The following is a 26,642-nucleotide window of genomic DNA, read 5'->3' as shown; positions in this document are numbered from 1 at the left end:
GTTTCCCATTCCGGAACAATCTGGACTATTCTTGGTCACCGATGACAGAAAGATTGACACTCATATATTTAGCTTTGATAAAATAAGCAATCCAGTTGTATTTGCTTCAGAAGACAATAAAATATGGTTTTTAAATGTTTAGGTATGCATTTATACATGTACATGTATTTTGTATGAAGTAGATAAATAGTTTATATACTTGGAAAGGTACATTGTTATGTATTTTCTTGCTGTATATAGAACGAGTTGTTCAAAAGAAAAAAAGAAATGGATAAAAAGAGATTTTTTAAATGGAAGTCAACTTTGCTTTTTTCTATGAGATATTCCTTTCAAAGGGTGTATTAAGTTTCCAACATTTTTTTTGCATTACTTTTCCAAAATAATAGTTGCACCTTAACGCATTTACCTGTATTTCACCTGTAAAAAATGGTAATAATAATATATAAGACTTAATATTATTATAGTATTTCTTAGTAATTTGTAATTAATGAGTTCCTTCAATAGGTAGATAATTATTGCATTATCCAAAATATTTAAACAAATACCATACATTTTGTGTTTTAGAGACATTTTTTTTCAACTGAGCCATTTAAGGGGAGATAACTCTTTTAGTAAAAAAAAGTTACTGGTCTGATTGGGATTTTTTTTAAATTTTACTTGTATCAAGAAAGCAGTTCAGTGACACCACTTTTTCTTTTTTTTTCTTTATACATATTATAAAACCTATCTTCTCACAATTTCTTTCAATGAAAGTTCTATCTCATAGATTTTTTTTGCACAAAAATGTGTTTTTGCATGATCCTACAATTTTTCAATGACTCATAGTTTTAAAAATAGCACAGAGGCCCATTCTTTCTATTATATTTTTTAAAAGAGCATATAAAAATCTTCAATTTAGCAAAGTATAAAAAAAATGAATCTCAGGAAACTTACATATGATCTGCCTTAACATTGTGAGTACTTTTTAAAAGTTATCATGTAGAAAGTGGACCCATATTTGATGAATTCAGTTTTTTGTTATATCTTTTATATAAATTTGCATATGTTTGATTTATTTTTTGGACACTCAATTTTATGTCCTGATTTGGTTTCGGTCAGTATTATCAATTTAAAAAGCAATGAGGATAACAACTTCTATAAAAATTCAGAAACGTAGTGTCAAAACATTTAAAATGTGGAAACCAAAACACACATTTCACATCCTACTTTTTTCTGTAATTGAAAAAAAAAAAGTTCCGAGCTTTCAAATTACAACCATTGTACAGGATATTTATTCTGCTTTATTTCTCTTTCTAGAATTTACTGTTCTTTTTCAAGTTACACTTAAATTATTACTACTGAAACAAAATTTTGGCAATTAAATATTTTGTATTAAAATGTTTATATGTAAATATTTTGATAAGAACAAAAATTAATATTGATAATAAAATTGAGAAAGGAAATGGTGAATATGTCAAAGCGACAACCACCCGACCATAGAGCAAACAACAGCCGAAGGCAACCAATGGGTCTTCAATGTAGCGAGAATTCCCGCACTGAAAATGTTCCAAATACAAATGTGAGTATGGTTCAATATAAACCTATTTAAATATGGGTTACAAATGTTAATTTATACATATGATAAATAAGTGCTTAATGATTGAAATCACTCATACTGTAGACCTATTTCATTTTACATGCATAATATTCAATGTTTATATGGCTAATAAACAATTATTGACCAAATTGTTGTTTTTATAATTTGCATTGTGATATTGTATTCTAATTCTTTTAGTCTAGTTAAGCCATAATAGAAATGAAAACAAATCAGCTCAAAAAAGTGTTTATGACTGTAAGACTGCGTCGATACACAATTCAGATGAAATTTATAGTTGAGAATGTGTCTAGACATATTAAGACATCATTAAGAATGTCGAGATTGTGTCGAGACATATTCATACATCATTAAGAATGTCGAGAATGTGTCGAGACATATTCAGACATCATTAAGAATGTCGAGAATGTGTCGAGACATATTCAGACATCATTAAGAATGTCGAGAATGTGTCGAGACATATTCAGACATCATTAAGAATGTCGAGAATGTGTCGAGACATATTCAGACATCATTAAGAATGTCGAGAATATGTCAAGACTTATCGAGACAAATTCAAGACAGTCGAGAATAGGTCAAGACAAATCAAGACACATTTTAGACTGTCGAGAAAGTGTCGAGAAAAATCGAGAAACAATACAGATAGTCGAGAACAATGTCGAGAATATAAATACATATTTCAGACAAATTAAGACTTTGTCGAGAATTTTTACAAAAATTTCATACAAAACGAGAATGTCGAGTAAAAGTTCATGCAAATCGAGACAAAAACTGGTCTTTTCAGACTTTTGGAATTTTGTAGTGTTAGTTCCTATTACATTCTAGACTTAAGTACATTGAGGATGTTGTTATTGAAAATATGAACATTACATTAGGAAGTAGAAACAAGTTGTATTTAGCTTTCAATTATTTTTATATTAATTTTATGAATGTGTAAAGAGTAGAATCACAAAAATACTGAACTCAGGGGGAAATCAAATCGGAAAGTCCCTAATCACAAGGCAAAAATCAAATGACAAAACACATACAAAACGAATGGACAAGACGTGTCATATTCTTGACTTGGTACAAGCATTTTCAAATGTAGAAAATGGTGGATTAAACCTGATTTTATAGTGATAAACCTCTCACTTTGTACTACAGTTTCATCAAATTCCGTTACATATACAATGATGTGTGAACTAAACAGACATTATAAATAAAATACTGAAAATATGGGTACAAAAATCATCATCGTGTTACAACTTTAAAGGAAATTCATACACATATTTTTTTCGTTCAATGTTCATACAAACAAAACTAAAATTTCACATGGGCAATGTTTGCATACAAGGTTAAACAATCAAAAGTATGTAAAATAAACCGAGATTTAAAATAGTCTAAAAGGTTAATTTTCTATGAATTCATGATATTTATTCTTATGAGTATCGATATAACGAAATCTACGATAGCTGTTCATGTTTACAATAGTTAATCAAAGACATATACAAAAACAATATCAATTTTGAACAATATATACCTATCTTTCGAATATGTAATTGCAAGCTATAGATATACCCGTGACAAGTAAAAAAAGTGAATTTAAAGACCAACTATCGAATATCGATTAACAAATAAAGGCAACAGTAGTATACCGCTGTTCAAAACTGAGGGGAACGCATTATATATTAGAGGAGAACACCGACACAACATTAAAATGTAACACACACAGCAACAGACAAAGCATTAGACAACATCCGATGAGAATAACCAATATAACATCAAAACCAAATACATGAATTTTGGATAGAATAGTACCGTGACACGTCTTATAGTAATGTGAATTCACACTCAAAAATAGGAGAAAACACACGACACAACGGAAACGAACTATGATATAACAATGGCCATTTTCCTGACTTGGTACAGGACATTTGTAAAGAAAAAATGGTGGGTTGAACCTGGTTTTGTGGCATGCCAAACCTTGCACTTTGATGGCATTGTTAAAAATAACATAAAGATGACAACATTACGTAAAAAACGCGCCTTGTCCAAACAAGACTTACCAGTGACGCCCAAATATAAAAGTTCGAAAGTCAAAAAATGGGACAAAGTTGTACAGCTCTGCGGATCAGCAGTTGAAAAAGGCTGTGCCAAATACGGCTAGGGTTTTTTGCTTGTGATAAGAACATCCTTATTATATAGAACAATTTATGCTATTGCAAACAGTAAATTTTATCAAATGAATATAAAAGATTTACATGATCAAACTGACGTTAACTAATTAAAGAAAACAAAACCATAATACATAATGCATTGAAGACCAACACAGAAAATAGACACACCCGACTCAGTGACAAACCAGGCCTGAATGCAAAAAGTCATAACCATGACGTCACATACAAAGTGTTGAAAAGGTACAATATTACGTCATGCAGACATTTGAATTTCTGAAACAGCACAAATATGACGTCATATTTGAAAAATTATTTCTAAAAAATAAGATAGAAATAGGATTGAATTATGATTATAATAAAACTAAATACTGATATAACATTTAAACACAATGCACATTGCAATACTAATCAATAGCAATTAACTAGTATGTTATACATATATATGTCCGGTTTGTTTTGAATCTAACTTCAAACATAAAAATCGTACAGATTACGTTGAACAAGATCAAAACTAATAAATGAAGGCGGTGATTAATTTTCGTTACCATAACACATGAATTTAATAGAAAAGACGTCAACCAATTTGACAAAATCCGATGAAAATCCGATGAAAATAACAACTTTAATACTCAAAATAACAAACATCATTAGTCTGGTACAGTGTGTAAATATAATTCATGAACTATTTAAGCTGATGTATTTGTCAAAGAAACTCCTCTGCACCGCGATAGCATACAATGGGTCAGTTCTAAGCTTATTTCTTAAACCGATAGCTTTTTTCATCCATTAATTAAATATTGATTTTCATCACAAAAAATCAAGTTGGAATTATTTTCTTCTTCTAAATAAATGCAGTGTACTAATTATTTCTTTTATGAGTCGGTTGTGTCTTTCATAAATATATTTAGATCATTCAATCAGGTTAATCTACATATTTATCACATCTATAAAGGAATGTATTAGGAAGTATCCAAATAAAACATACCTCAAACAAAGAACTGATAAGTAATTAGTACCGTTGAGGAGAAGGTACGAATAATCATTTTTGTTAGGCGTCATAAATAGAAAAACTATTGATTTGACTATAATCTCAATGCCCACTTGTCAATTATAACCAAACTATACAGCTCATACATCGACAAAGAGGATCTTTTGAATAATTTAATAATAAACTAATTCAATGTCTGACCTTAATATAAAGTGCAAGTGACTCTGCGCTCTCTATAATTTTGTTATACGGATACAAGAGGAAGTTGGTTGGTTTTAATGTTAAGTCATCAAAATTATGATATGTTTGATAACAAGTTATCATCTTTAAGTTTGTCGCTACGGGTGGAACAGTCTTTGGTTACAGAAAGCTGATATTCAATATTATTTTTTTTTTCAATAATAGTATAGCACCATCGTCTTTATTATGTCAATGATTCATAAGTATATGACTTAGTTTGTATACTACTTGATATCTGCCATGTTAATAATATAGGTATCCACCATACGTAGTATTGGTTGATCCAAACGACTGTTTATAATTGTAATGTTTAATGAACTGCCCTCTTTTAAAAATCTATAAGACTTCGGTATACTTGCAAGTAATTGTGTTTTATACATCGTTGAATATTAATAACTATAGATAAGTGTAGACTCTTTCAGCTTTCAAGTTATGTTTATAATATGCTACTAATGTTCTTTTTTTTTCCTTTTTTAAGTTGATTTATAATCAGCTTGTCATGTGTATAGTGTTGGTGTTTGTTTTTGTTGTTTTTTTTTTTTTTTGTGCTGAAACATTCACGTATGGTAGCTTACAGTAGCAGTCGACCTTTATATCAGTAATAACAGATTAAGTCTTTTCATAACCTCTTATTAGACAAAGGTAAGGAATCGTGTGTTTTATAATACAATTTAGCAACTTATATACAGATGGTCGTTATCCATTTTTGGTTGTTTTTTGTGTCCAGTGTATATAAATTTTGCTTATAATTTTGAAAGTTTATGCTTTCAACTTATTACATTCATTATTGTTCTCGAATCTTTCCACATATTAACCTGTTCAAGAAGGTGATGACGTGTACATGTAGATTTGAAATAAAATTAAGCAGTGCCTGAACTTGAAACTTAGGTATTCAAAAGATCCATATTTCAAACATCAGTTAGCATAGTAAAAGCTCAGCTGATTTTTCCTAAATCTTTCGTTAGCGAGTTTATCTTGAAAAGATGGAAAAGCAACTAGGTCCATTGGACTTCAAAATATAGTTAAAAAAAAACATTAATCAAAAACATAGCTGCTGGATTGATGAACATGATGTAAACCATTCAATCAATACTAAAATTAGCTTCTTAAATAAACTGTTCTTTTTGAAGTCTTCTATTGCATGTCTACTCTTACCACATTAACCATAAAAACATGATAATGAATGATATTACACATTTATGCTTTGAAGTGGTCCATTCTCGAAATGAAGATCTCTTCTTACTGACAAGGTGCAATTAAATCGAAATCATATCATTAAATATTCATTATTTTTTCGCAGATATATTCCTTGATATGTTTCATTTAATAAATCATGCTCATCATCCGTACATATGGTAGCGTGTTTTGATGAAATTGTACTTCATTTTATTAAAAGAAACCGACCCATAATTTCCGGCCGATATCTATTTGATGAATTCCGTGGATCATAAATAAAATAAAACGCAAACTAACATTTCTTTATTGTCTCTATTATACAACGACCAGGACAGACGGGAATTTGATATCAATATACTACTAAATGTACGGAAACGTCTTTCTTTTTTTTTTTGGGGGGGGGGGGTAATCCTACAAAACTTCTGATACACCATTGACCATTGCATCCGTTCGATAGTTTAGAAGTAATTGTTTAAACATGCATGAAATATTTAATGCACAATTCAGCTACGGCGAACATAATATATAGACCTAAATAGATTAATGGTGTAGAAGTCAGTACATATTATAACATAATTACAAACAGAATAAACAAAACAAATATAATTAAAAACCAATTGTTCAGAGAACAATTGAAAGTCTTTCCACACCAAAGTAATTTGGATAAGAAGGTAGTTTCTTTATACTGATGCGAAAAATGATGGTTTAATTATCGTTTTGAGTGATATAAGGGAAATAATATGCTACTTCCGGTGAAATGAATGTCATATCCGGTCTCATATGATAGCTTCTTTCACACTGATTCCAAAAATATATAGTTTCTCTATACTTTTGTATGTAGAATGGGAGATAATTGGCCACTTCCGGTTTGTTGGAAGTTATTTTTAGTCTTCAGTAATCTGTTCATGTATCTATATGACAAATAATATGGATTCTGAGTACTTTTATGTGAAAAAAATTGCAAAAAATAGCTACTTCCGGTTTCCTAAAGGTCACTTCCGGTAGTCATTTTTCAAGGTCATTTGTCACTTAACCTTTTGTATAAGGTCAAATGTCTTTATAATGAACTTAATTGAAGTTATAATCAAATAACTTCATATCAAGACATTTCAGGGGCACCAACTCCTATAAGATACCATTTAATTGTATAAGACTAAATGTAGCATATCTTCATTACAATAAAGCTGATATTTTGCACTTGTTCTTTTATATGTATCTTTCAAAGTGTCAGAAAAAATGCAAAAACAAGCAAAAGTCACAATTGAGAACTTGACCTTGACCTTTGACCTTGACCTCATTTTCTAAGTTAGGACCTAGGGGACTCAAATAAAAACATTCCAGGGTTATACGGTTAACTGTTTATGAGTTAAATACACATACCGGCAAATTTATTTTGTAAAGGTAGATAACTCCTATAAAATTTCATCGAATCGCTTCGATCCAAATACGCAAAAAATTACTGAGGATGTAACGAACAATTTGTAAAAAGAATTTTGTCGCTATCTTGTTTTGTTACGAAGGAGATGCACACAGAGTGTAAACAGTGAAAAGGGAGATAACTCTTACATAGAAAATGGTTCGCCTTAGCAGGGTGAAATTTAAAAGCGCATAAACTATACGATACCATATGAGAAATATCTAAGCGACATATTGCGAAACAAACATTTTGCGCAAGAACAAAATTTGGCGGAAGAAAAAAAAAAAAAATAATAATCAGAAGAAAAACAATAAGTCTTTCCACAGAAAAGTGGAAAGACTTAATAATCTGCGATACAGAAATTAATTAAATATAATGATATTTTCAAAGGATTTTAACAGGGAAAAAATATGTATTTCTCGCAATGTCAGTTTCGACAATTTCACATTATCACAATGTATCACACCCTTCTTATTTGCATTTTTAACATTTAAATATGTCTTCTTTCAGTTATTCCATTTGTTACTTTGTCAAACAAGGTAAATACTATTTGGACAGGTTCTCCAAGAAGACGTAATTTAAATCTTATAGAGCCATGCTGAAAAATGGTCAAGTATTTGTAAAGCTCGACATCTCATAACGGTACATTGGTTCCGAAAAAAATTCCAAGTAATTTTAAAATTTAATGATGAATAGTACACGTCAGCAGTCTATTATGAGTTGCTTTCATTCATTTTCTCTGTCAGTTCCCCGATTTTGCTACTGTATCGACAGGATATTGATCTTGTTATTTAGATATATACTAATTTGCATATATTATGTTTTTAACAAATGCAAGGTATTTTTATGTGAATGTTCGAAAAGATTTTCCGGATAATCCTTTTAAATTCCACAGTTAATATTAGATTGGTATTATAACATTATATAAAGTCTTTTATGCGAGTACCGTAATGATTCATATCATGTATTAACATTATGTCCCTAGGCGTATTTATGTCAAATATCAGTCTTTTGATGCTAGAATTATATTGTTTTACAATTTGATCATACACACTTTACAATGAGGTTTTCAGGTTTACAATTAAATATAATTTGCATAACGACTTGAAACGAAGACCTTTAAATCCTAAAAAAGTTTTTCCTAAAGCTTATGTCATTAAATTTATATTTGCAATCTACAAAGGTATAAGGAAAATGAATAAGGTTAACTATTGATTAATTTGTTATTGCAAAATGAAAAACAAATAAATACCTGTTTAATGGAATTTGTGTCAGTACTCCTTTTTAAAATATGAATACTGGTAAATGCCGTCATGAAGGAGAACTGTAGTTTTAGTCATCTGTTACATTACTGATTTTAGGAACTTCGGATGCTGCACCATAAAACGAATAAAAAAAAACTACCATCGCAGTTACCAGACTTAGAACAATTAATAATACATACACTTAATGGATGCTAGTCTCAATTCTAATCAATCTAAAATTACGAGCAAGATGCGTGATATTCATATTAGCGAATTTTAAATCTTTTCTCGTATATTTTTATCTCTAATTTATTCAATGCAATACCTAATTTTCTATAATACTATATCTATGTATTGCAAATGGTTTGAAACTTTTACGATTTATACAATTAATTTAAAACAGCGGATTTATTATTTCCGGTTCATTAATATCTCCCAACAATTCGTTTATGATACATCGTCCATTTAACGCAATAGTGACCGATGCGAAAATGTTTGTGATCAACCATGCAGAAGAAAATGTGTAAAGCAGACGGTTACTGTTTCATATTACAAGGATTTTAATTTACTTTAGACGATACAGATATAATATCATATTGTGTAACATTGGTATAACTGACTTTTATTTCGGAAATTTTTACAGCAACGTGTTAACTCGACTTAATTGGTACACATTTACATTAAAAGGAAACTCCACAACACCGACTATAAAGATTTGTGTGGGATGCTTGAAAATTGTTTAGCATATTTTAATTAACTTGACAATTTATAGTGATGCATGGATAACATTAAGTTTTGAAACCTTGTAATTGACCGTAATCACAGAATATACCGAAGCAACCGGATATGTGTATAATTGTCAAGTCCCAGCATCATGCTCTGCTGTTTGATTCTTACAGACAAACAAATAAGACCGACATATGTCATAATCAATATAAATGTGTGAATATGTCCTTATGCCAACTGACACATTTCAAATCTAGCTCTGCGTGTTGTTCTTGTACAAAGCAGGACTAAGATTTATATATGGCGTGTACATGTTATTAGCGCGTAGTTGTTTAACTAATCAATTTGTTGCTTTTTTCCGAAAAGAAAAGTAGAAGTTGATACTTTTTATGTATATTTTTAATCATAGACACATTCACATACAATCTAAACAAAAAATAGTCGCAATGCGGTTTAATCGACTTTTTTCAATATCAGAAATTTCCTGTACAAAATCCGGAATATTACAGTTGTTTCCAATTTCCTTTATGGGTTTAAGCTTTTTATTTTGCGACCTCCCGATATTAAATGTCCAAGGAATTCGTCTTATTTGGTTATATAACTGTTTATTTTCTGTTTGGCGGATGCAATTGATAAAGTCCGTTTGGCGTGGCTCGGTATCTATGCATCAACCAAATCAGTTGTAATTGTGGCACTTTTTTATTTGTGTGTATGTGCAAATACGTGGTTTTGCTAGTTACACAACCAGGTGTATTCCATCAATTTCAATATAAGGATATTACTTTCCAAAGTCAGATATATGACGCTGTTGCCATTCTTGTGATGAGTTTTAGCTTTCAATTTTTAAATTTGACTTCCCGATTTAAATGTTTCTTGGCGTTCGTTATTTTTCTACTTTTTTAATATATACCATGATAATGGTAAGAGATAGGAAAGTGACATTTTATCTCTAAAAAATTTTTTTTTCTAAACATTATAGCATCACTGTATGATTTCTGACACTGTTTAAGTCATCAATGCAACCGTATTACATTACAGTAACTTATGTCCTTATAGAGCTTTCTTACAAATTGACGAAAGGTACGAACGAACGTAAAGGGAGCACGTATTTCATTTCCACAATAACAGTTAAAAGAGTCTTTGTTTTATCCAGTAAAACAGCATTCTTTTCTAAATCAAGTTTATTTTTTCAAAAATAATGATATCGTAAATAACACGATTTTTATATAATCAAACAGAGAAAAATAGTGTCAAATACACTTACGTCCGATACGTTACTGACGTTAACCACGAGTACACACATTTCCGCGGGATTTTTTAAGCACGAGTTTCACGATTAACATTTCAATGGCATTATTGAAGTACGTTAGTCTAAAGTTAACGACAAGATTCACATTTATTTTTATTTTTTATAGTAAACTTTCAGCAAATTGTCAAAGTGGAATATGGAGATTTGCTAAAAAAATATGCTACAATGTTTTTAAAAAGAAATGTTAAATAAATCTAGAAAAACAGATTTTGTATATCAAGAAAATAAATCTACAATTTTGTGGATTTTATGATGACGATTTAACAGTACACATGTTTGGAAGATAGACGCAAGGTTGTCACTTATCGTCCAATGGCTAATATTTCATGAAGGTTCAGGACAATAGGCAAAACGTAATTATACACTAAAACAACCCTTCAATTGTTCCCGTGTATCATATATACACATTAAGGGGGAGCAATGAATACTACCAGGGGAGAGGCGATGATTCAAAAGTTATTAAACGAGCACCAGCATATGGCATAGTTTGGAGATCATCTTGTTTTCTTCATTTTCATTTTATTATTTTGAGCGTTGTAAATTTTGAATCAAGGAAGTATTTGTGCTTTGATTTTTCTCATTTTTCTGTAAGGGAAGAAGACAATGTATTTGCTTTGACGTTTTTTAGGTTAAACAGTGCAACATTGTAATATTGAAGAGGGCCGGTTTTTAGTCTATTAGGGGAAATGTTTTCGTCTGACTACTCTATATTTAGGATATTGTGAAGTGTTATCTCCTCCGACCTGGTGGTATCATATTTAAACCTATCGTACGTCCCGAAATCCTAAATATATCCCAAGAAAAATCCAATTTAATAAGTGTCGTTGCATGTAGGATAATTCTTCGAAGTTCCACGACTATAATTATTTAAATATGTCAAAAGAAAGGATCCCTTAAACGAGTCTTACGTATGATTCGTCAAGCATACGTACCTTTCGTCAATTTGTAAGAAAGCTCTATTAAATGCAAATATACCTATATACTATATTTAATATTTGGAAACGATTACATAGTATTGGCTATAATTATGCTGGTAACTATTCTCAATGAGGCGTCTTTTTGTGGATACTGAAGGACAAATAGTTGTGTTTTTCTTTCGTCCTTTTACGCACTGTTTGTCGAGTTTCAACAACATTAAGGTACTGCACCTCATTTCTGATAGTAAAATAACTGATTGCAGTATAAAGACATTTTCTTATTGTATTCAGTAATTGATATTGTTTTATGGTTTCTGTTTTATAAATTACGTGAACAATGAATTTGTCGATCATAGATTTGTTGTATTATCAGTCTAACAATAAACATCTTACCGAAACTTATGGCAATATGGGAATGAACCTTTTAAAGTCCGCTTTTCGTACATAATAAGTATATTTAGGTCTTTCCACCTTTCCGTGAAAAGACCTATTGATTTTGTTCTGATAATTATTATTATTATTACTTTTTTTTTCTTCCACCTCATTTTTTTTTTGTGTGTAGTAATGATGTTTCAAAAAATGTCGCTAAGATATTTGGAATATGATACCGTATAGTTTATACGCTTTAAAATTGACAAGACATAACCAAATACTTTATGTTGTAAGATTATCTCCACCCACACTGTTTTTCTTGTGGCCACTACTCCTTCACAACCATAAAAGATTACGACAAATTTATTTCGCCGAATTGCTCGTTACATCTTCAGGATTAGGAGTTTGATTTTAACCGAAGCTATCAGGAGACTCCATATGAGAGTTATTCCCCCTTATGTATGTGATATAAGTGAAATGCGTTTCTAACTGGTTAACCATAAGTGATAGAGACCTAAGGTCTTTTGATTTGAGGTCTAAAAAAATGAAAATTAGGTCAAAGTAAATGGTCATGGTCATATTCTAAATTTTGATTTTGCCTTATTTTGGCTTATTTTGAAGCACATATCGACAAATTATGTTTACTAAATTGTTAGTTGCGATATGTCGTTACTTATATATTTTGGTTGAACGGTACTTTCACCCATCCTTTATTTAAAATTACGTGTAAAGTGATATAACTCATTACCCATACATATTAAAGACCTAGGGTCTCTTGATTTTAGGAACTTTGTTTGTGGCCTTGAAATTTATGTCAAGGTCATAGGCTAATTGGACATTCTACATTTTGACCTTTGCTTCAAATTCATATTAATCCATCATAAAGCCATAGGAACTAATATTTTAAACTGAGTTTTCATATTTTTATATCAAAATAGATCTTTACTAGTCGAAAGATTTTTAATTATAGTATAATTTCTCTAAATTCTATATGTATATCTCCTTCCAGAATGAATACACAATTAGAAGTTGCTCTAATGGAGATATTGTCAATATATATACAGTTAAATGGGATGACAATCGGTATGAATCTCTTCGGCTATTTAAAACACTGTAGCAGTTTAAATACGAGGTATTCATTTGAATTGATTATGAGACCCATGCACCCGTATCGTGGCATTTAACAAATAAATAATTAAGATCATATTCAGTATTTTAGATTAACAATTAATCAATTTGTCAATCTAAACAGTCGAAATAGTACCCTTACTATACACAGTTATAATAATTTAAATAATTATTCAGATATATTAGCACTATGTGTCATGTAAACACTTATACATGGTACCAGGATTAGCATCTTTAAATCCAAAACGTCTATGAGTTTCCCTTCACTAATCCAGTACAGTTAGCGACTGAACATGCAGAAGGCTTCAAGGAAACTTACACAAATGTATTAAATTCGTGATCTCAGATTGTGTTTCTGATATTTCAAATTACTTATCCGTTATCTAGGTTTTCCCCAAATCTTAATATCTAATTTCTATTCGGCGATCTTTGTGTTCCAATCCGTTATTTCTTTTAGCAATATTTCGGTATTTTTCTATGTGAATGCCGACAAAGGCCGGAGGCTCCTTATTTTAGGTAAACGCAAAAAATGCCGTGGGGTCAATCATGTTTTGTGCGTTCTCAACACTACCCCTATACATTTAGCCATGAATAATCAAACATATTCAATGTTTTCTTTGTTTTTCTTTAAATCCAAGATACTGAACTGGTAATAAAAAACCGTCTGTTTAGAAACTTATTAAATTCATACTTAAGGTTACGTCCTTTTTAAAAACAAATATTTCATCAGATTTGGGAAACACCTCTCACTTGAATGAATAAATTTCGATTAAATTTACAGCGATGTATATATTGATATTCCTGAGTCTATAGTAGTACATGTATGCAATATAATCAAACCTGTAATTATATAAACATCACCATTTAGGACGCTCTTTACGCCATGTGCACCAAAATAAATGCAAGGTCAAATACATCGTGTATTTAGAAGAAATCGTATCTAGAATGTTATCATTAGAATATGACACTGTCCCGTCTTCACTCCCAAGATAGATTGTTACAGAGCTCTCTTATGTCGCTTACATGAATGGCGGTTTAATGTCTAAATCAGCTTAATAGTTGTCAAAACAATAATGCGAATGCTTCAAAAGATCAGGCAAAACAAACTGGAATTAGTACCGATATGTTAATGATTTCCTAGTAACTTATGTATTGTAGCCCGAAAAATCAAAACCGTAATAAAGAGAAAGCTTTCCATTACTCATTTACATATAAAATAGAGTGTAAAGCTATTTCATAAAAGCTATCACTGGTTCTTACATGTACATTGTTCATAAATATGACATGTGAATGGATGCACAGACAATACGGTACGTTATCAAACATTTTCTTGAAAGACGGTCTTTTCATACAATAAAATGCCCTTAAAGACAAATCCTTCTATTCAGATCTACCAATAATATCTCCGTTATATTTCATTTTTACTTTAGGCTAGGTAAAAGCTTTAAAATAAGCAAATAAAAAAATGGGGTCACCGACCTCGTTTTCGATTTAAAACGCCATCTTTTTCACGGAATTTGGAAATTGGGACTTCTAGTCAATAGCAGTGTAATATTTTTTTTAAACTCCGTATCCAATAAAAACTTGTCAGTTTTGTTAACCTAGTTGTTAATACAAATATTTTAATAATATCACCCTTTACTGAATGGAAAATAATAATGATAAATCGCTTTTATAGTTTTCCCGCCTTTTTTTATTGTGAAATACCTATATAAAAAATAAGTTTAAAAAAAATTGACCAATAATTTCTCCATGAGTCTTCAATAGAATATGCGTTGTTTATATCTAAACAAAATAAGGAAATAAAAAGATGGGGTCACCGTAATGGAAAAAGAGATATTTCAAAAAAGGTGTTAACAATTTGAATTGGCGGGAACACATTGCGCCAATTCTAAAAACAACGTCGAAAGACGTTCGGCCGTTTTAGGCTATATTCTCACAAATTAGAGACAACCCAGTTCTCGTTATTTGCTGTTTTGTTGTTTTTTTGTTTTAAACTACGATAAATTCACAGTAATCTACACATGATAGTACTTAGTTTTCAGTCAGTATCACAGACACGTAATATAAATGCGGTGGTTGGAAAACAATGCGTTGTACAAAAGTACACACGAATGCTTCTGTACATTTCATTTCAGGTTATTCATAGTGCTTACGTGTTGAACAGAAATTCTTTTTAAAATAGTGAAGACATTTTATATAATATCATTGTTCAATCAAAGTACATCTGAAAGACAAGACAGAATTTTGCTTCCGGTATCATGAATTTTAATTTCGTTTAAGAATGTTGTTCCTTTTTATTTTGATGATAATTACTTAAAATCATTAGAAATCTAAGACTCCGTTTCCAATAACAATAAAGATCGATCATTTCTGAGATCGCCGATCTTTAGTATTGCAAAAATGAGAAAGATCGATCTTCAATCGGAGGTAAACATGCCATCCCCAGACGTAGTTTTAAAAGAACGATTTTTTTATGAACCGATTTTTCTTCAAGTGAAAACCTTTAGATACATCGCGATCGACTTTTCAATCAATCAATCGATATAAAATTCCAAGTGTTTTATGTAGATATGAAAATAAATCTGCGCATGGTCAGTTTAAAAATGTTTTCAGTGTTTATTCTCAAATGATTTGACAAAACGTGCCATGGAGATAATAAAAACCAAATTAATATATTCGACGTTTTTTGCGTCATTCTTCTGAAAATATATTAATAAAAAAAGAAAATGTGGTATGATTGCAAATAACACAATGCTCCACAAATGACCAATTGACACTGGAAATTATTAACTATGGGTCACCGTACTGCCTACAACAATGAGCAAATCACATACCGCATACACAACTATAAAAGGTCCCGAAAGGACAAATGTAACACAATTCAAACTAGAAAATAATAAAAAAAAAAAATTATTAATGAAAAACAAATGTGTGACTCTTTTGCAAACAACAACCACTTTAAATTACATACTCCTGAGTTGAGACAGGACCCGTTACAGCGCTCGACTGATACCGTTACTTATTCGTTCCTTATACGTTTGAAACACATTGCACCTATTACGAAACAAATCTTTTCAATTGTTTTCTTGTCTCTGGTGTTAGCTATAGGTTCTTAAAAGTGAAATATACCTATTAGCGCGTATGTTCCAGTTTTAGCGTTAGACCGATGACCTGCTACGTATTCGCTTACAATATGCTTGTTATAGGTCGCACCTTTTTTGTTCTTGTCTCTGATGCTATATATTGGTTCTAAGAGATAAAATAACCCTATTCTAAGGCGTAAATACTCGTTTCAGTGATCGACTGATGCCCTGTTACTTATTCGTTCCATATTCTCTTACTATACGTGTGATATTCGGTGCACCTTTTTAAAACAATATCTTTTCAATTGTATTCATTCAGTATTTTTTTTCTTCTGTAGATTACTCATCTTCAAACGAAATGAGCGTTATAAGTAATTTTTTTCTGACAATTTTTTTTTTAATTACTTATGACATGTTAATCAAATATAATATTAATAAATGCAGAAGCATATAATTATCTAATGAACCAAATATTTCCTTATTCAATTTTTTACGATTTTTTGTCAACGAAATGGTTAGGCTGATTATTTTAGATATTCAATGTATACTAAATGTAAACGCACAAGTTCTTTTAAAAAGATCGAAAACCCGAGATGCTCTTCAGAGATCGATTTTATTTCAATTCCGTGCAAGTGTTAACGGGGTCTAATTAACACCATTTCTGTTTTTGATCACTCATCCTTAGGCATCTATGAATATCGAAATATTCCGTAATGTTGCTAGAAACTCAGTCTAAGTATACTCATACATCTGTCATACCGTGAGTATGAATAAAACCTAGTCTGACCTCTTTTCACAAATCTCCTTTTAATTATTTTTTTCCCATATGCATTCCTCTGTAATTCTTCATTCCGACATCTTTTTAACACAGACACGATTATGTTTTTTTAAACAAAAAATGCGCACCTTATACATTAATATCAAACAATCGGGACAAACTCGGAATGGTCATATAAAAAAACCTACAATGTTAGAAGATTATATGTTAACTTCTCTAGATGTACTTTGTTTTACATGTATGCGTCATTAGGTTACTGTTTTGTTGGTGTTTATTTGAAATCTAATTATCATATTCATGTAAAAATGTGCAGTACACATTCAAAATACGTCAGTGCAATTTACCATATCCATACCTATTGCTAAAGATACAGTGAATTTTGAGGACATGATCAGAAAGATTGATGATTTTCGTACTTTCTTAATGATTTGTAAAATATCGATGTAATTAAGAACCTACAAAAGTCTATACATGTAGAAAATTAAGGAAAAAAGTATTATATTATAATTTGATTGGCTCATCTTGTTGTCGAGTATCCAGATTCTATTTCGTTTCTTTACGGTCATTTTTGTGTATTTTTTGTTGTTAGATTGCTGTATAGTTGACTCTCTTTTCATTCTCATATTTTATCCAATTCTGGAACATGTCTATTATTTAAAAACAATTTTCATTTTTTTCTCTGCAAATTAACCTATCAAAACGATTGTCACTCTCTCCATCGGCACAAAGAGGAATAACTCTAATAAACGTTTCCAGTTCGCGGAAACCGCGACGTCATAAACCACTGACGGCATAGTACTGTTGCGCTTGTATATGCGCATAAACAATAGAGGGATTTGTCTTTAACCTCCATTTTATAGCCTTTTTGCGTCAGACATAAACCTCAAGATAACATAAAACGCTTATTTAAAATTGTACATGAATCGACACATTTTTATTCAAATTGTTGTTGTTGTCAAAATCTTTAAACTTGTATCGATACACGGTAGGTTAAAACTTAGAATGAATGTTCACCGTTTTACCTGACTGCTCATTGATTCTTTATGAATTATCTTCCTTTGTACTAAATTGTGACTAGCCTTTGGCAACAACAAACAACAAAAGCACATGGATATGTGTTTATCTTTTATATTTACTACACAAACACATTTGTGTTAAAGTCAATGAAAAAAGAAGATGTGAGTTGACGATTGCAGTAGTATGGCTATCATAACCAGAGTTCAAAGTGGTCCAGCTGATATCATTTATTTGTAAATCTTACGAACGACATAGAATGCTGGTAAACTGTTATGGAATGTACATTTTACAGATGATAGAGGATATGTTCCTCATGTCGTTCTCTTTTTAGTCGAATGTGACCATCGCGTTATCAATTTATTTTCGACTTACGAGTTAGAATATTCTTTTTGTATCTTTCTGATTGTAGTATGATTAAAGGGCGAATGAATATACCAATATTATATAGAATGGTTTTAATATTATGATAATAAAAATAACAATTCTGTCCACTTTCAACAAACCGCAGGATATTCCATATGCACTTGTACGAGATAAGGAATACCTTGTGTATTTTACCATTTATAAGACAATGTATTAATTTAAAGAGAACCAAGAAGGTGATTTGTGAAGTGCAACATATTCAAAGTACAAATTATATTTAATATAAACAATGTTTTCCTTGTACATTTAAATTTGTACAACAAGATACAAATGAATGAAAAACATGAACCGATATAGAACAAGAATACATAATACAATTGCTACCCTATGGAGCAGTCAACTAAGCATACAGGAAATATTTAATGAAATCAATCGTTCCTTCAAAACAAAAACCAGGCGCTTTTGGAAAACAAGAAAACATGAGTTTCATTGAATAAGAGAGGCAAAAGATACGATCGGGAGATTCAACTCATAGATCAAAAATAAACTAACAACGCCATGGCTAAACAACGACAAACCTATATAATGAACCGTAATCATAACTGCTTTTTAGTGTTGTAAGTGAACATACATTATGCAACTTGTTTTGAGACCTTTATTAGTTCTCATTCATCCGATGTAATAATTAACAATGACAAAACTTAATAACTAGACAACTAACTAGATGACTAATGACAAGCTAGAACGTGGTTTATGAATAGTCTGGACATTTAACGACCAACTATATTATCAACATTTACTGACCGCTTACATGGTCCATTACCGACATCTATTGACCAAATTCAAACCCTATAAGTAATATGTACAACCGAATTACATAGTCTATAACCATATAGTAGTGATCCAAATATTGTCAGTAATATATATTGACAAGATTAATGGTTTGTTACCAGCAAATGTTGAACAAATAATGATCTAGTGCCAAAATACATGGTCTTAAAGTAACATGAATCACCTAAATACATGGTATGTAACTAACATATGTTCATGCAAGTAGATGTTCTATAATAATCATGTATCATGTTTCTTGACCTACTTGGTATATTGTCAACTTCTATTCACAAAAGTACATGATATGTTATTAAAATTCATAGCCTCATTAGACTGTCTATAAGTAACATCAAATGACCATGTATACGGTGTATGAGTACCATTTATTGAAAAAAAAACAAGGGTCTGATAACAAATATATATTGACAAATTCCATGGTCTGTAAGTAAGATCTTAAAACCAAATATATGGTTTATACTGACCAGCTACAGAATTGTGCTATTAAATTTTTTACCGTTTAAAAAAAAAAAAAAAACATAATGTATTGTGTGTCTGAATCTTCAGTTCCCAAGACCGTTTAAAAAAAAAAACATGAATACACCCGGACAAAAAGTCAAACTTGTGTTAAAAAGACACACAACCTCCATTGATAAATACAAACAAATATATAATAATAGTTTAACATTTTAAATAATTGCTATCATGTCTGTTGTCTTTTAGAGCGACTGTTCATGTTGTAAGATGATAGAAATACATTGTAGCTGAACGTTTTTGTTAAGCTTTTCTGAGTATAAGTTGTCATAGATAAATACAAGTTTTGAAATCTGCATATCATGGTACGACATACCTCTATAATAAACATGAACATTGAACATAAACAATATCTTATTATATTAATTAGCATTGTAAAACAAAATAGAGGCAAAAGAAAAATTTGATGGTAAGCCAATTTCCAGGAAGTTTTTTTTTAATCATATTAAGCATAGTAAGTATGAATGCATTCCAAGTTAACAATGATAATGAAAGTAACAGACATTTATTATGAATTGTAAGATTCCATCAGTCGGATTGATTTCGTAAACTTTCTCATTGACTACAAATGCAGATCACATTATGACACTTCAAAAGATGAGAGTCTACATGTGAATAATACTAATTGCAAAACAAAGGATGAAAATGTCTCGTAACACAGAATCAGTCAAATGTGCACAGCAACAGCTAATAAACACAGGAACAGTGTTATGTATAGATGTTCTTCAAATCAAAATCACAGTGAGGTCTTCCGAATTCATAATATGAGAATGAATCGAACAGATGATTTTGTCTTCAATCAATCAGTTTTCTAGTAAAGCCAACTTCAAATGTTGAATTTCGAAAGGAATGTTCATCTCGTCAGTGAAATCAAAGTACGATAAACGTGTATCATCTATCTCCGACGGCACATCACACGTTTCAAGTAAAATGATAAATAGAGAGTGCGATCTTTTCTGTAGTATTTCTGTAACTATCGGCTTTAACATACACCATTCCCTCTTTAGTAAGTCTTTCGAAAGAACAAGTATGCTTGTCCTACTTTTATAGATACCGTTTATGGTAGTTTCCAACAACGATGAACTGGACTCATAATCGATACCAGGGAAACCTAAAATTAATTAAAAGTAGGAGTCTACGTATGGAATGGTGAATGTGTCAAAAAGACAAAAACTCAAATATAAATAAGAATAACATCTATGTTTAAATATCTATTTTTTGTAATGATTTATTGAACCTGTGCTATAGTGCAAATACGTGTGTTCATATTTTACAGTTACAGGTAAGTATCATCAGATAACGTGAGTAATTGTTTCATTTCCTGACGGTGAATATTTATTATATTATGGGTAAGCAAACAATTCAAAATGTTGTTTGCAGAGTTGTTGAACAGAGATCATGAAGATTGATGCCTGGAAATCGGGTCAGCCATCGAATGTTAAATAGATTCATGTTACAAAACGGTAAACATCTTGTATTGAGACAGGCAACACTTTGGTTAATCAGACAATTGTTGCATTTTTTTATTTACCGAACGAAGAGTTTGTATGGCTACCTACATGAAGAATTTGATATTAATTTTCTTTGTGAAGACTGAACGTGAACACATTTGAAACCTACAATATTTTGAATACTAGTACTAAAAATTTCTTAATAAAAAAAATGTCTTTAAAGATTACAGGTATTCTTAAAGTTAATATTGCTACCTGCAAATTTACTGTCACCATCAACCATTTGTATGCTTAGCTGTTGCTGTACGAAGCATTGAATCCAACCAGAATTAACTTTACTCATAATTAAACAGTAATCAAATGTATAGTTTTGATAGACATCAGCAGGTTCAATTCCAATTGGAACTCGTTGAAGCAAGTTTGCTTCATGAACGTCATATCCAAAGTGACTTGTTGTAGATTTGCTGTACTTAGAAACACCGAACTGATCAGCGGTTATGACATTTTTCCTGAATAAGATAGTTTCCAAACACTTTGCGATTTCAACCTGCTGAGTTGTGAGTGGGAATGTTCGTAAAAAATCAAATATTTTGAAAGACTTCTAAGATAGTCATCCCTATGAATTTTATGTACTAATCTACGAAGAAATTCTACGTCCTTCCATTTTCTAGCTATATATGTTAACGCATGAATGAGCTCGATATACACATGTGATTCTTCTCCCAATCTCAATATTGAAAATAATAATTGTTGGATATTTCCATTTCCTAACTTAAAATCTGACAAGATGAGAGCTATTTTGTGCCATTCTGTAGCGGTCCTAAAATCTCCCATATCGAAATAGATTATTCCAAATGTGTAGGCTGTATGATAAGTATAACCCTTTGCATGAAAGCATTGATTTAGATAATCTAGGGCTGCATTTAAGTAGCTGTTGCTTATAACTGCTTCTGGTCCATTAAGGTAGTATTTTGGAAATTTAGCAAGTCTCTGGCAAATTTCAGCGATAGTACATACATCCCTCATGCTCACTTTATTGTATACTAGAGCTTTTCCGTCCTCTAGTGCCCTTTTTAAGGCATCTTCTTTTCTATCAAGGGGGACACTTTCCAAAGAGGACATTTCTAAATATACTTTCATCCTTGTGGAAAACGTGACTTGATGCATGCAAGGGCTTAGTGATATAGATGACGATAACACTTGCTCAGCTCTGGCTAGATAGTCAAAGCTTTCCTCATCAATTCTAGACGAACCATACTTGACCAATATCCAAAGACTCATACCTTCTCGACACAGAACAACCTCATCGCTTGGTAATTCATCGTTAGCATGTTTAAATGATAACAATGGAATCTTTAGTATGGATTTGAATTGTTCATCGTCGCTCAATAATCTGTATTTTGGATTGGCGTCCGACGTTGAAATTAGTATATAGCCAATATATGCATATGAGCGAGCTCTATATATGGTAAAGCATCCGTTGTTTTTTGGTAAGTTCACAATTACTTGCCAGAATAGTTGAACAGCTTTTTGACACATTGGTTTGTCGTTGTAGTCGGCAGCCTTAAAGCCAGGCATTCTGCTGCAAGCCATTGCATAGTAAAATTCCCAAATGTGATAGTGTTCTTTGGGATACGAAGTAGTTGCAAGATATTGTAAGCCGGTTTTTAGCATTTCCACACTGGACTTCTTTTTGTTAACGAAGCTGTGTGTTGTTTTACAGTTTATAGCTTGAAACAATAGTCGTCGTGCACCCATTGCGTTATTGGAGGCCTGGCAAAGAAAATCTTTGGTTCGTCCTACGGCTGTACTCTTTTCAACTTTGATAAGCTCTAAGCATTCGAATAACTTTTGTTGTGCTTCTAGTCCGTCTTCTGTATATTCTTCAAACAACTCAGCATACCCTTGTTCAAGGACACAAACTGCCTTTTCTTTGTTGTCATGTTGATCACTGCCTTTCAATATTTTATCTATTTTCTCTTCGGTTGTGATAGCCTTTTCTACTAAATTGCTATTTCTGTACAAAACTGCAAGGTCAGCTAATGTATTTAAGTCATTTGGGTTACGTCTCATTATCAGTTTAAGCTTTTCAATATTGTAAGGTAAATATCTATGTTTACGTAACGGATTATTCAATACAATTAACATCAAATCAATAACATCATGCACTATTGGATGATCTTTCTCTTTCGCATTGTGTAAATTTATCTCCCGATTTTTGATACGCGCCTGATTTGATGTACTCATTAGTTTTAATTGCATTTGAAATAAGCCGGGACATATTGGGTCGAATTTCGATTTATTAATTTCCATGTTGTCGTCTTTTTCATCTATGAGAAACAGAATGTGTTCACAATTTTTGATTCTGTAATGAAAAAAGTGAAATGAAAATATCATATTGTAAAAACGAAAACAATGTACATGTATATATGAACGTATGCATCATAACAGATTTGCATGTATATATAACTGTTAATGCAATAAAAACTAGAGATATATAGAATTGATTTATTGAATACTTGTTCCTTGTGAAAGTTGAAGATAAACGCTTCAAAACAACAAACAAGTACTAGTAAAATGCTGAGTTAAATACTGTAGATTCATTTATTGTTGTGGGTATCAGTTTTCGTGGATAGAGAAAAACTTGCATTTTTCGGGATATTTGTTTTCGTGGTTCTACAGATCTGTGCACACAAAGCCTATAGAAAATTTGTAATTCGTTGAATATTTGAATTTGTGTTACATATGTACCCTCGAAGGCCACGAAAATTGGTATCCAACACACAATAATAAACCCACAGTACGGTTAAACATAGACCAGTAATTAAATTATTTTTTTTTTTTGTATCGACCTTTGTTTACCATGTTTTCTTTGATTGATGATTTTAAAATTTGCAATATTATGTGCTTATGTCAATCGTGATACACTGCAGAAGAAAATACATAAATTAAAAACAAAATCATAATTCGTTGCACATAAAGGATTATTTATCATGGAAAGTTGGTAATTCTCAACTGATTTATTCAATAATATTGATAAAACTTCTTTAATTGACTTGTTTATATATTTTTACTACGAACCTTTTTCAATTAAAAATTATAAAATATAATTTTAAAAACTAACCATACCATAGTTTACCAAACATATTCTAACTCATTGTAATTGAATAACTGTAATGTATGTACTTGCTAGCAGGAGGAACCAGACAAAAACTACGTAATAACTCCCTTATGAATCATATCTATTATTTCAATCTTGGGAACATTGAAATAGGTTGAATAAGTCTTATTTTGTAAAGCAATCGACTATTTGTGTCAAGCATTTATTTTAAATGGGAATACAATGAACTTCAAATCAAGTTGGCATAGACCCATATAGAGGACATTTAAATTAAAACGTATGTCTATTTGGATATATTTTCAAAAAACTGATGACCTTAAACACATCTGATATATATTATACCAAAAGTACTACTTTGCTACTTAAATTATAAACACAAGAAATGTAAAGTACACTTAAATAAGTTTGAATGTACGACTTGATTAATTTTCTTCAAAGTTTTGGAAATAGATTAGAACTAGCATATATTTGTACACTGCGTACGAGTTTGTTTAAACAGTTTGTAAAGGGAGGCTATTATATCAAAGTTGTAGTACGACTGATAAGGTACAGACAGTGCCTTAGGAAAAAACGACAAATACAAATAATAGATTTTAGCAGACAAAATTGAGACTGGGACTAAAAAACAACAACCCTACCAATGAAAAAAGAGATAATATCAGCTTTATTGGAATGCCTAGATGATCATATACTGCATTGCCTTGGTAAATCCTTAACTAGCAATACGAAAAATTTGATAGGTCAAAATTGTTATGACACCTTGTCCTCTCTGATCTTAAATAGACATTTTAACATGTTGAACCGAAGGGGAGTGGGACAGTAAAAATGTTGACAGGGGAAACTTAAACTTTAATACTTGGGATTCTTCGTTGAACGGCTTCCTTATGAGCAGTAACCCTGTGACAAAAAAGTTCTATATAAAATACAAATTGTAGAATATCGTATCAACTGGGTGATAATACATATCCCTTATGCATGTTCTGTTGAATTGTTGCTAAATTGAAATGTATGTAAGAATATACATTCTTACATACATTTCGTACTTTATTTGGCCTTTTTAACTTTTTTGAATTCGAGAGTCGTTGATGTTTTTTGTAGACGAAACACGCGTCTGGCGTAATTACAAAATGTAACCCTGGTATCTATGATGATTTCATCTTTTTAATTGTCTTAACTGTTGTCCACTTCTAGGTGTAAGGCATTAGGCAAGACATACTTAATTGAATCCTGTACTATGTTTGCATTTTGATTGGATATAGGCGTACATTATACTCACCAGAATCTAAATTGTTAAGTTAGAGCTAGCTAGGTTAACACCAATATAGCGGAACGTAAAGTTAACAATTGGACTAGTGTTATTCATTCTTTCTTATGAGCTCTTGTATTTTATGAACAATTGAATGTTAACAAGGCGGAAAGAAAATGGACAGTATATAAATATACATGTACAGTGTTGTATATACATTAATATTATACATATTATGAGATTTGTCACGATTTGAAATCAGACAACAACCATAAGATTCGGAGAAACAAGATGGGCATCTTTTAAAAAGAGATAACAATCATACAGAGTCAAACGATTTGAAGGTAAACACAATATGGTCACTGTACGTTCTGTTTCCATAATGAGCAAATTATTGTATCAAACTGTAGTAGGAAACATGCTGTAATTTCATAATTAAAAATCTGTTAAAATAAAGAATGTTTTTAAAGAACTTTCACAACTTCAGTTATCCCAATACGAGTTCTTATTATTGCTATACCAAACACGCAATAACTCCTCAATTTACAGTACTTTATAAGTGTATGATTCCTACAATGTACACTATTTCTTAAAAAAGTGTAAACGTTAATAATTTTGAAGGTCTTTGGTTTATTCTCGACTTCACTATCTATTGAAAGCCTGGTATTAACCGAGCGCGCGCGTCTCTATCTAATCGGTCAATAAGACATTGGCATTGCACAAGGTCATGTTTTTCTTTGACTATTAATGACTTTTTTATACTAAATTCATTGGATGATGGATGTGTACTAATTGATTATTTAGTCTTAGAAGCATTTCTTAATCAGTTATTAGTTGTTAGTGGCTTTGAACTAGCTGTCAGTAACTGCGAGTACACCCAGATCCGTGAGATGTGTCTTTTTGTTTTGGGATATACAAGTACCCGGTCACGTCCACTCTATGTTTTTGTCA

The 26,642-nt window shown here is 31.1% G+C and overlaps 1 protein-coding gene across 1 annotated transcript in view; it reads left to right on the top strand.

Annotated features, from left to right (window-relative positions):
• The window catches only part of LOC143074064 (uncharacterized), a 367,901-nt gene that overhangs the window by 163,639 nt on the left and 177,620 nt on the right, over positions 1 to 26,642 (top strand). The gene's annotated exons all lie outside the window — the stretch shown is intronic.

Source organism: Mytilus galloprovincialis, chromosome 5 (assembly GCF_965363235.1).
Source record: "Mytilus galloprovincialis chromosome 5, xbMytGall1.hap1.1, whole genome shotgun sequence".
NCBI classification, from domain to species: domain Eukaryota; kingdom Metazoa; phylum Mollusca; class Bivalvia; order Mytilida; family Mytilidae; genus Mytilus; species Mytilus galloprovincialis.
Note: the sequence above shows the minus strand (reverse complement) of the source record. Positions and strands in the feature narration are given on the sequence as shown.